At 33.8% G+C, this 12,691-nt stretch overlaps 1 protein-coding gene across 7 annotated transcripts in view; it reads right to left on the bottom strand.

Moving 5' to 3' along the window:
* BTRC (beta-transducin repeat containing E3 ubiquitin protein ligase) overlaps positions 1–12,691 on the bottom strand; it is a 198,990-nt gene that overhangs the window by 167,690 nt on the left and 18,609 nt on the right. For 2 of the 7 annotated variants that reach the window (XM_023496399.2, XM_023496413.2), the window contains exon 2: positions 7,095–7,219. The exons of the other annotated variants lie outside the window; for them this stretch is intronic. The gene's annotated coding sequence lies outside the window, so the exon portion shown is untranslated. The remainder of the gene's footprint in view (positions 1–7,094; positions 7,220–12,691) is intronic. 7 annotated transcript variants of the gene reach the window in all.

Raw genomic sequence — 12,691 nt, 5'->3', positions numbered from 1 at the left:
GTAGAAGCTGCAAAGAGGCCAATTTAAGCTTATCAGGAAAAACTTCTTCACAGAATTCAAGTTATCCAGCAGCAGGAAGAAGGCAGGCTTTTCTTCTTGGAAGTCTTCAAATAGGAGCCAGACAAAAATTTATTATTTCTCACTGAAAGGATTCCTGAGAATCTTTCCAATTCTTAGATTCTGAGATTCTATGATCTCTAAAACTTCTGCCCTTTAAGTTTACTAAAGTCATGCATGGAGCTACAACATCCCCTCTGAATCTTTTCTTTTCTCCAGGATAAATGGTCCCATTTCCTTTACTTAATCTTCATAGGTCATGGACTCTAGGTCTTTCATTCTGAGTATGCTCCTCAAGACATTTTCCAATTTATCACTGTCCATCAACTATGGTGACCAGAAATAAATATAATACTCCGGGAGAAATATGATAAGGACAGAGTTTAGTGGGCCTATAACTCCCTATTGCTAAAAGACATGCTCCTCCCCCTTCCCTCCCTTTTTTATTGCTGAGGCAATTGGGGTTAAGTGACTTGCCCAGGGTCACACAGTTAGGAAGTATTAAATGTCTGAGACCAGATTTGAACTCAGGTACTCCTGACTTCAGGGCTGGTGCTCTAACCACTGTGCCACCTCACTGTCCCCAAGACATGCTTCCTTTTGTAAATTATAAAAGTGTTGTCATTCATGATTGTCAAGTGAATACCTGTCTTGGGTTCATTTATTTTGAATACCACTTATGCTCTCTTCTTCTAAACTGTATCATCTAGTTTCACTAGCTTCTTTTCTAATCAAGTGAGCATACTTCCCATCCCTTAACTCCTCTAGGTGTAGAAATATGAACCAAATTACTCTACCACTGTTCCTCATACTGAAGGAAAACATCATCAAGTGAATGTAACATACTTATACAAACACACACATATAAACATAAAGAAATGCAGAAGGAGCACTTACAACTGAGGGAATCTAAAAGAATTTCTTCTAAGAATGACGCGAGCTGAATCTCAGATTAGTAGGGAATTTGTAGTGGTTCCAAGAGCCATTAAGTGACTTTCAAGATTATAAAGTGTCAAAAATTGACTTGATTTTAGACCTTCCTGTCTCTAAGGCTAGCTCTCTAAATCTATCCCCTTGATAAGGAACTGGAAAATACACAGAGCACCTCAGATAACACATACCTGTGTGAGAAGAAGTTGTGATGACATAAAATGAAAGTGCATTGGAAAGACTTATGTAGACATTCAGTAAATTACTCTGATTTGCTAAATATGTGATGGACAGACTCTCTATATACAACTAAGAAACCAAAATGCGGGGTACATTTAGAAAGGGCCTTAATTTGTTCTGTTCAGTTATTACCTCTTGGTTTAATTCATTTGCTGAGGGTATCTAGTAAGAGACTGCTATAAGAGTTTGTTGCAATCTACCTGCTGAGGCCAACATGTGGCAAAATGAAACAGGTCTTAGTTTTTTTGCATTGCCGTTTGTTCTCTATTTTAAGTAAAGGAGATTAATTTGGAGGCTCCAACTTGCTGAGTTTCAAAAGGGCAGGAGAGCAATCCTCCTGTAGTCCATGCTAAGATTATATAGTAAGCCCAGCATCACACCTTGATGAGGTGTGATTTTTGAGACTCAGCTCAGAGGGAGCTGAGAAATATTCATCCAGCAATCATGCTACGACTGGACATTAATATGATGAGACTAATGTCATGTAGACCCTAAGAGTGAGCCCACTTTCCCTAGAAAATCAAGTGGGATAAGAAAGAATATGCCTTTGAAGTGCTGAGAAATGTCTGTATTTTTGTTCTTGCTATCTTTGAATTAAATGTTTCTCTGAAAGAGCACCCAACACTGAAAGGAATACAGTAGATCAAGTTAATGGCAAAAAAAAAAAAAAAAAAAAAAAAAAAAAAAAAAAAAAAAAAAAAAAAAAAAAAAAAGGAAAACCGTCTCAATCTTCCCACCCCTCTATTCTTCACAACCACTCCTACTTCCTTACTTTCACAATCTTAGGGACTGATGGAGAGACCCCAGAGTGAGACAAGAACATACAGACATACATACATACATACTATGCTTCTGCTGGAAGACAATGAGGGGAGGAAAAAAGGTAGATTCTGAAAGACTCTGAGTTTAGCTTTTTATTTTCGGTAACTGATCCATTTCATAAACTTGTTTTCAATTTATATAAATTATTAAGAAAAATAATTTCATTACTTCTGATTCAAGAAGTATCATTAACTCAATCTTCTAATATCAAAAACTTCTTAATTTCATTTCTAAATTATGTCCTAAACTTAATTATATTTTAGTCCTATTCCTTTCTAATATTTATTGTAACATCTCCTGTTTCACAATTACTGGAAAACTCTTTTCTCAACATTTTAACAATCTGATTTTTAAACATTTTGTTCTGAGTGGATTTTTCAAATCACCTGAAAACAATTTTTTTTCTTTTTTTTAAACTGCATGTAGTAGTGATCTAAAATAACTTTGTGTATCTCTTACAAATGCCATTAGAAAAAATTCTGGTCTGGTCAAAGCTTGATGGCTAATTTCAACCCCCACCTCCTCATACTTTTATTTATTTTTTATTTTTTTTTCTACTAATGAGAACTATAATTTACCACCAACTACTCATAAGAAATTATAGCCCTGCTGGCTGGCAAGTAATTTGCAAAAGCAGATCAGTTAAGCTGCATAAAATAAATATCCACCTGCACGTACTAGCACTAATCAGGGCGTGAAATTAAACTTTTTATTCAGTGGGAAATAACTGCTTCAAAGTTGTGATTTAGTCTGGGAAGGAAATATTAAGGTCATCCTATTCTCTCTGGTGTTTATAGTATTTTTAATAGGGGAGGGGGAGGGCAAAGAACAGCTGAATTTTGCTTTCTAAGTCTAAGAATGAAAATATTTCATTGATGTATTAGCAAATTTGCCATTTGCTTTCTTAATTGCACATGCTTAATGGAGCTAAGTTGCTGAAAATGTGATATTTGAAGGGGGTTGTTACTTAAGTACTTAAACCTATACTGACCACTAAACTGACATCCATATTACATTCAGCTGTGTACAGTCAGCTAAGTAGAGCAAATTCAAGAGCCAAATGTATAAATGAATTTTTTCAAAATGTACTATTCTTTATGATTTTTTTTACCATGATATAATTATACAGTCAATTCTTAATTATCCACAGTAATCAAGGTCCAAGATACCAGAGAAAGGAAAATAGGCTAGTGATCTGCAAAAATCACTCAACTGTCAATTACTTCCTTCCAAACCACATTTATCAAATATGAAAAAATGCCAGATTCACTAATATGAATTTCATTTTTCTTTCTATATATTTTATGAGCACTTTAAAACTATCTGCAAGTAGCAAAAGAGCACTGAAATGCTAAGAAAAATAGGAAAGGCAGGGCAAATTCAAAAATTAATCTATTCAATTCAAATAATTTTCATCACAATGGTGTACAATATTTTTATAAAACACTATCTCACAAAACCACTAGCATATGACAGAGCTAGAACTTAAATTGATTTATCACTATCCAATACTGCTTCTCTATTTATTATTACTATATAAAAGTCAGAGCTTAGATAATGTTCCTTAAAAAAGAAGTTGCCATGCTAACAGTCTAATAAAATGTCTATAACCTTAAATCTAGGGATCCCCCTATTAGGCAAATACCCCAGAAGAAGTCAAAGACCAAAAAAAAAAAAAAAAAGGACATATACACCAAAATAGTCAAAGCTTCACTTTCTTTCTATGGAAGTAAAGAACTGGAAGCAAAGGAGATGCCAAATGTTTAGGAAATAATTAAATACACTTTGATATGTGAATATAATGGATAATTATTCTGATATAAGAATGAGGAGGAGGGCTGGAGTTCTGGGAATGGGTTCATTGGGACTGGGTTAAAGAGGGAACAAAATATATACATCTAGAAGAGTATAAAAGTCTTCTAACTTCAGAATGAAAAGAGAGAACAACATATGCATTTAGAATAGAATAAAAGTCTTCCAAATTAATACAGAAATAAGAAGTTGAAGGAAAAAGATGGGGGTGGTGGTTTAGGAGGGTGTACAGATTAATGAGAATGAGATAAAGAAGGAACAATATAAATATGTGGAAGGCTATATAAAAGTCTTCTAAATTTGGACAGAACACTGGCCTCTTTGTTCCTTGAATTTGAAGGGCAAGGGGAAAGGATAAGGGGAGAGGATAAGGAAGGGAACACTGGAGGAGGAGGTAGGTTAACTGATAGGAGAGTAAGATATCAGGTAGAAATAAAGCAGAGTCAGGAGGGAAAGGAAATAAGAAATACATACAAAAATAAAATATAGATCAGAAGTAGAATTTATTAAGTAAAAAATCAAGGGTAGTAATCATAAACTCAGACACAGTTAAAGCTAAAATATATTTAATCAAGAGAAAAAAATAAGGAAACTACACTTACATCAGCCATATTAATCAATACTGTTTTTGACTATTTAAAATAACTTGACAGTATAAGGTTGGAATATTGGTGTGGCCTAGGAAAAGATGAGTTGGTGGATTTAGAAAAAATATGGAAACATTGGACATATGAAGGAAGATGATGTCCATCTTCAGAGAAACAAGAAAAACAGGTATACTATGATCTTACATAGATATATATTAATGTATATGTATATATAAATATGCTTATAGATATTTATGTGTATGCATATTTAGACATATGTATATGTGTGAATATCCATGCTTAATTGTAACTTTTTTGAGGGGAATGGGAGGGAAGAAGGGGGGGGGGAATAAAGTAAGAAGTGCATAGCAGAGAACAAAAAAACCTACAATGAAACAAACAACAAAAAAAGATGGACAGCTTTGAATACAATGTGCTGTATTAATTATATGTTCTTGAAATGGAAGGTTTACATTTTAAATCCTCTCAAGTTTTGCTGTACATATGGCAATTTTTTCCTTTTCTTATTTTGTATTTTATTTTTTAAAAATGGCAAAAAAAAGAAATGATAAATATGAAAAACTTCAAGAAGCATGGTAAGACTAAAATGAACTGATACAGACGGAAGTAGAATCGGGAAAAGAACATATATAATGATTATAACAATGTTATAAATAAGAAGCTGATGTTGAACATTACAGCCACAATTCCAACTGCCTTTTGGATGGGTATTTTAAATTTAGCATATGAACTTTCTATCTATATGAACTCTTCTATCTACCTCAAACACTCCCTTTCTTATCCTCTTAATCCAGGCTCACAACCTAGATGCCATCCTCAGTTCCTCTGTCTCTCACATTCTCTATAGCCAATCAGTTGCCAAGTCCTGTCATTTCTAACCTCTCTCATATATGCCCCCTTCTCTCTCCTGACACTTCTGCCACCCAAGTGCAAGTCCTCATCACCTCATGCCTGGAACACTGCAATAATCTGATAGTTGGTCTCCCTGCCCCAAGTTTCTTCCTATTGTAGTCTCTCTTCCATTCAGCTGTCAAACTTATCTTCCTTAATTACAGGTTTAACCATATTCCAGTGGGAACTCTAATGGTTCCCTATTGCTTAGAGGATCAAATGCAAAATCCTGTTTGGCTTTTAAAGACTTTTACAACCTAGTACTTTCCAACCTTTCTGGTCTTGCATCTCACACCACCCTATGAACCATGTACAATGTGATGCAGAAACAAAGGCCTCTTTGTTCTTTGAACATGATGCGCCATCTCCCAATTTCTAATGCCTGGAACCCTCTCCCCTCCTGGCTTCCCTGGATTTCTTCAAGTCTCCACTAAAATCCCACCTTATTCAAAAAGCCTTTCCCAGTCCTCTTTAATCTTAATGTCTTCTCTCTGAGATTATCTCCAATTTATATCCTCCAAAATATATAAGTTGTTTGTACATGGTTGTTTACATGTTTTCTCCCCCAATATACTGTGAGCTCCTTGACACCAGGGACTGTTTTCTGCCTTTCTTTTGTATTTCCAGGGCCACATACTGGTGCTTAATAAATGTTTATTGTCTAATTGAATAATGACCAAATTTGGCTGAGAGGAGTAATGAAAATGCATCTCTCTTTTCTTCAAAGGGGTAGAGACCTTAAGGTGTCAGATATGGTTAGTAGGTTATTTGTTTTGCCAACTCTTTCTCAAAATCTTTTTTACAAGGGATGTTTCACTGGGTAGGATATTGGTGGAGAGATACATTTGGAAATTAAAATGATTTTAAAACAAAGGATATTAATAAAAACAAGATGTAAAAAGAATAATAGCTTGGTTGGCAAAATAAGACAGACAAAAACTATAATAAAAGATTATAGTTATAATTGTGTACTTGTATAATACAAATATACAAGATTGTGATTTGATATGGGAAGCAAATATTAAAGTCATATATAGAAGAGATAAAAGTATAACAATTGGTCACTATTCAATGTATTATTCAATTTAATTTAATAAGTATTTATAAGTCAGTCAATAAACATTTATTAAGCAACTCCTACACAAGTACTAGGCACTATCCTAAGTGCTAAGAATACAAAAATTGGCAAAAGGTAATTTCTCCTCTCCAGTAGCTTACAATCTAATAGGTGAAGCCAAAACACAAAAAGATTAAAAGGGAATGGACAGGGAGAGGACAAGCAGGTACCCAGTGCTGGGGCATAATGAAATCCTATAGCTAAGGAGGAAAGGACCCAAGGGGGTACTAAAGAGTTACGAGTTTCAAAACTGATTTGACTTTTCAGGAAGATTAAGTTCAGGTGAACAGATAGATGGGAAGTAATATGGTGTCTGCCCTGGACATCCTCCTTAATTAGAGGATTTAGGAGGAGCTCTCTGATTTCTAGCTTCCATTCTTTCCAATCAAGAGGGAGGAGGGAACCATCTGTTATGTTCCAATAATCTTTACTACCATTGTCATGTTACAGAATTAAACCCAATTTTTTTAAAACAGTATTTTAAATATATTTTCTATTAAAGATAAAAATATGAGATATGCTTTAGGTCATGTAAATAAAGGATCAGATATTAAATAGCTACATTAAGAACAAAACAAAACAAAGACAAAACACTAATAATAACTATTAATACCTACACTTTGGAATGAAAAATGTGCTGGGCTTGGGAGTCAAAAAGAGACTTGAGTTCAAATCTGATCTTCCAAGACTTATAGTCTGAGTGGCCAAATCATCAGACCTCTGTATACCTCAGCTTCCTCATCTGTAAAACAGGGATGATAATACCTGTAGTATCCAACTCATAGGGTTGTTGTGAAGATCAAAGGAGATACATTAAAATACTTTCAAAACCTTAGTAATTTCCACAATTATTATTCATGACACATATAAAGAATTTAAAATCAGCCATCAAACAATAGTTTAAGGGTTACCATAGTAAAGCACTGTGCTATATCCTGAGGACAAAAGAAAAATCAAAAATAGCCCCTGCTTCATAAGGAGCTCATATCCTAATGAAGGAGAAACAACATGCAGAAGTTAATTTTATTCATCTACTATGGACAAAACAGGATTCAGTTATCTAAAATTACAGTAAAACAAAAGGGAAGTAAGAGGGTTTGAGAAAATGTGAGAGCTGGAAGAAAAGTTATACTCTATGGCCATGTATTCCAACCTATATATGAACAGAAATTCATCATTCACTGATAGGTACCCATTTAGTATCCATGCAAAGATCTCCAGTAATAGGCAATTCACTATCTTAATGCCTATTCCACTTTTGGACAGCTCTAAAAATTGGGATATTTTTCTAGACATCTTTCTAGAATATGTCTTTTGAAACTCGTTTTCCCTTCCCAATTCCACTGCTCCTTGTCCTACTCTTTGGGACCAAGCAGAAAATACCTTTCACATTAATCCTTCACAATGTAGCTAGCCCTTTATCAAGAACAGATAATATGCACTTTCCCTACCTGGAGTAAAATGGACCTGACTGCCATTGGACCAATATTGTTTCTATAGCTTTGCTTTTCTAGATGTTCCACAGAGCAGGATTTCTTAAATTTTTTCCATTTGCAACCCTTTTTGCCAGACAAATTTTTATGCAATTCTGGTATATGGATATGTAAAACAGGTATACAAATCAAATATTTACTGATAATGAATCATAAAGAAATATATTTTAAAAACAATTCTTTGGTATACATATAATTTTACTAAAGATGAAAGCAAATTTGCATAATGAGATGGATGGGCTTCCTTATTTATATATAAAGACTTCAATCTTGGTAGAATATTTGGTACCTTTTATTGTTGCCAAATGTTTTGCAACCCTTACATTCAGTTATACAATCCTATATGGGATTGTGACTCACAATTTAAGAAGTTTTGCCATAGAGGTACAGAAGCAGATGCAGCAGAAATCCTAGGAAGATGCTAGATCACGTATCATAGGTCCATCTTAAAAGCTGATGGTCACAACTTGAAGTCAATGTTAAACACACTGGTACCATGAAAAATACATTGGATTTGGAATCAAAATAGCTAAATTCAAGTCCCATTAACTATCTGTGTGATCTATACTAAGTCATTTACCTTCCCTAGACCTCAACTTTCTTACTTGTGAAGTGAGGAGAATGAACCAGATAACATCTGAGGTCTCTTCTAACTCTATGGTCTCATAAAACTATATCATACATTACCTGCATGAGGGGAAATGCCCTTCCCCTCTTTTTCAAATCCCACCCCACCTTATCTCAAGCACTGATTCAAACATAAAACAAAGCAAGTTTACCATTGATCAGTCAAGGATAGAACTGCAAAGTACTTACTCCAAAACACTAAACAACAAATGAATAAATAAAAAAGCATTTATTAAAGTATTTAATGAATGAATGGCAGGCATACAGCTAAGCACTGGGGATACAAATAAAAGACAGGGAAACAGAATCTGCTCTCAAAGCCTTTATATTCCAATAAAGGAAGATAACACATTGGGGAATGAAGGCCTGGACAAGGACTTTGGTTTGGTGGAGTAATAGGGAGGGTGATTTTAATCATGAGAGTCAATTGATATTCCCTTTCCAAAAGGAAGATGCTCTTTATGAACGGAGATATAAGAGTCTGCTTTGGAGCCATTCAATATGGATTATCACATGGCTAGCCAAGTTTGCATGCACTAGTGTTGGCTTAGCCCCACATCAGAGTTCAAAAAACTTTCCTAGGACCTAGGGGCATGGGTCAGGAGTCAAGTACACAAATTGCTACTCTAGTGAGGAGAAAAATGGGGTAGCAGAGCAGATGGTCTGTGTGGACATAATCTGATCCCTGGGGCCAGGTAGATGGAGAGTAAAGTATATATTCACTCATCCAAAGTTACTCAGCTCCAGATGCAAGGTTAGGGTATAAATCCTAAATTACTTAAGTCAGAAATCTCCACTCTGTTCTATGGAACTCCAATGTTCCACAAATGCTAGCTCAAACTGGTTATTTAAAAAAATTTTGTTTTTGTTTTTTCTAAACTTAAATACCAAAGGGGGAAGGGGAAAAAGAATCATTATATATGTAGAACACAAAAAGAAGACTCCATGTAAAACAGTGAAATCTTCATTGCTTGGGTTGTTCTTTTAAAAATATATAATAAATTCCAAATAATTTTTAAAAACGCTCTACTTGTTTATTCCTTTGAACTTTTGTCTGTTCTCTTCTGTGCATTTAAAAAGAAAAAGTTTCAATGACCCTTTTTGGGGGCATCAATATTGATTTTTTTCAATATTTTATTTCCCCCCAATTACATGCAAAAACAATTTTTAACACTAGAATTTGTTCTGCATTTCAAATTTTCTTCCTTCCTCCCTTCCTACTTTCTAAGACAGTAAGCAATCTGATATAGTACATGTACAATCTTATTAAACACATTTCCTTAGTCATTTTGTGGAAGAAAACTTGGTGAACCAACAGGGAAAAAAAGTGAAAAATAGTGTGCTTCAATTTCCATTCAAATTCCATCCGTTTTTAATCTGGACCTTTGGTTTTAATAGATTTGAGCAGTTCTCATTTATGATTTCTTGAAAATATAGTGTCTAAGCTTTTTTTTTTTCTTTTTTGAAATATGATTTTCAGACTTTTTTTCATCATGATTTTCAGGGAGTCCAGTGATTATTAAATCATCTTTCCTGACCTATTTTCCAAATCAGTTAAAAAAACCAAAACACCATCAAATGTTATATTTTCTTGGTTTTTTTTTCAATCTTTTGATTTTATTCTAATATTTCTTACTGTTTTGTGAAGTCAATGATTTCTAACTGTTCCAGTGTAATTTTTGGTTGCTATTACTTGAGTAAAATATTCTCCTTCAAATTCTTTCTTCAATAGCTGAATGATCTCTGTGTTTTAAAACTACAGGCTGCTTTGTTTATAATGATACTAATTTTGTTGAGTCTTCTGACTTTTTGCACAGTTCTAGGGTAGAAACAGCCACTATAATTTCACACTGGATTTTTTGAACATTATTCATTATGATGTAAATTTAAGGGTTTTGCTAGGGTAAGTATGAGCCGCGAAGTCTATTCCTAAGCAGTCACCATTGACCCACTCAAATTATTTATTTACACTCAAGTAGAATTATTGAAATGGAGCAAGGTTGAAAACTAAAATATGAATTGAAAGGGATATGGTTTCTTTTGACTTCTTCCCCACACTCCTTGAAGGTTGCCTATGTGTAGTTACCATTATTCTTGAACCAAACACAGGACATATGAGATCTAACAATAGTATTTTCCTCCTGATTTGTGAATGAGACACAATACTTGAAATATGAGATGTACAGTTACCATTACCCATGGAACACTTAACCGGGAAATGGATAGGCAGAATGGTATAATGAAAAGAACAATGCATCTGGAATCAGAGTACATGACTGCTGTTTATTACAAATACATTAGCCAAATTATTTCCCCTCTTTGGATCTCAATTTCCTTACCTACAAAATTAGGAGACTGGATTTGATGATCCTTAAGGTGCCTTCCAGCTTAAAATCATATGGTTTCACTCCCATTTCCCAACTTCACTAGCCTGGCATAGGCTATCCCCTATATCACGAACAAATTTTTGCCTCAGCCTCTTGGAATTCCTAGTTCCCTTTAATATTTTCTACAGTGACTTTTCCCAAGTTATCTAACTTCTTTGTTAGTGCTCTCCCCATAACTCTCAAATTACTTTATATCATCTATGCATATGCTATAGTCTTCCAGTAAAATATAAATTCCTCAAGGACAGAATCTTATTTTTTTTACTCTATTTTCCCAGTTAACATATAGTATTTTTAAAGAAATTAGAAATGCTTGTTGATTGACTGATAAAATTTTATAGGTGTTGTTAAATAACCCTTCATAAATGTTCTTGCACTGAATCATAATTTGTCACAGAATCAATACGTCTTATTATCTGTATTTTTTAAGTCAGGAAATTAAGGCTTTAAAGAAAAGTGTTTTTTGCCCAAAGTCACATGGCTGATATTCTTAAAAGAGTCAGAATCAAAACCTAATTCTTGTGATTCCCAGTGGAGTTATTTCCTCATGATACAATGGCATAAAGTCTAAATTCAATACAAATTGAATGTAAAATACTTAGACAACACAACAGGTATAGCTCTTTGTGTTGTCAATTAAAGACGACTGAACTTGTCACTAGTCCATTCAGTAAAACAGATGTCACTTTGTAGAGTTTTGATATTTTTCTTAAATACCTTTGAAAACAAGGATCAAAAAATATGAACTCTTATAAAAAGGGCTTTATTGTATTTTTATAGCATATTACATACCTTGTAACAATCATTTTGTTAAGTGTGAATGTCAGTTTTATTTTCGGTCCCTTTTTTCCTGGCTATTTACAAGCTTTGTAAGAATCGTTCCTTAATTAAGTCTAAACATAGTTTTATATAAATGGATTCCTGGAAATAAAACGTTCAGACTTAAGAAATGATTGTTACAGAGACTGTAACAGGCCGTAAAAAACGAATGCCACTTTAAACAAAGATTTCTCATTTTAATTAAAAAGATAATCATCAGAAACATTCGTACACTTAACAGAACCATTTGAAGCAGCTTCTTTGGAGAAAAAAATATCTACGATCCTATGCAAGCTTATAGAGTATAATTTATAAGACATTTAATCAAAGTCTCAGTTGATACTACAATATGTAGCCACTGTAACTACATTTTAAAAAAATTTTATTGATGCTTTTTAATTCTTTACATAACACATTTACCAACACATCCCCCCTTTTTTTTTTTCAATATCCCCTCCCCAAAAGAATCCTCCTTTCTAACAAAGAAAATTGGTTAAGGCAAAACTAACTAACATGGTAATAGGACACTACATTCTTAAGAGACACTGAAAGAAATGGGAGTTCAAATGAGGAAATAAACAATTTCCACAATTCTTTAATAAGTGATTAATGTTTAGTTGTAAGTTGTGTGAGTGTGTATACACATATGCATGTGTGTGTGTGTGTGTGTGTGTGTTTTAATTCACAAGATTTTATTTTAAAACACTTAGGAATTTAAGAATGTGATAAAGGATTTTAAAAGCTGGCCGAGGGCACCTGTAACATAAAATTTCAGTAGTTTTTAATATGCAATATCATAGTGCTCATAGGAATGTAGTAAACATTATAAGTAAGCATCAGATTTCAATGACTGCTTATAATCAAGAATAGAAACCCAAGGAAAAGAGT

The sequence above is a fragment of the Sarcophilus harrisii genome, chromosome 2 (genome assembly GCF_902635505.1).
Source record: "Sarcophilus harrisii chromosome 2, mSarHar1.11, whole genome shotgun sequence".
Classification (NCBI taxonomy): domain Eukaryota; kingdom Metazoa; phylum Chordata; class Mammalia; order Dasyuromorphia; family Dasyuridae; genus Sarcophilus; species Sarcophilus harrisii.
Note: the sequence above shows the minus strand (reverse complement) of the source record. Positions and strands in the feature narration are given on the sequence as shown.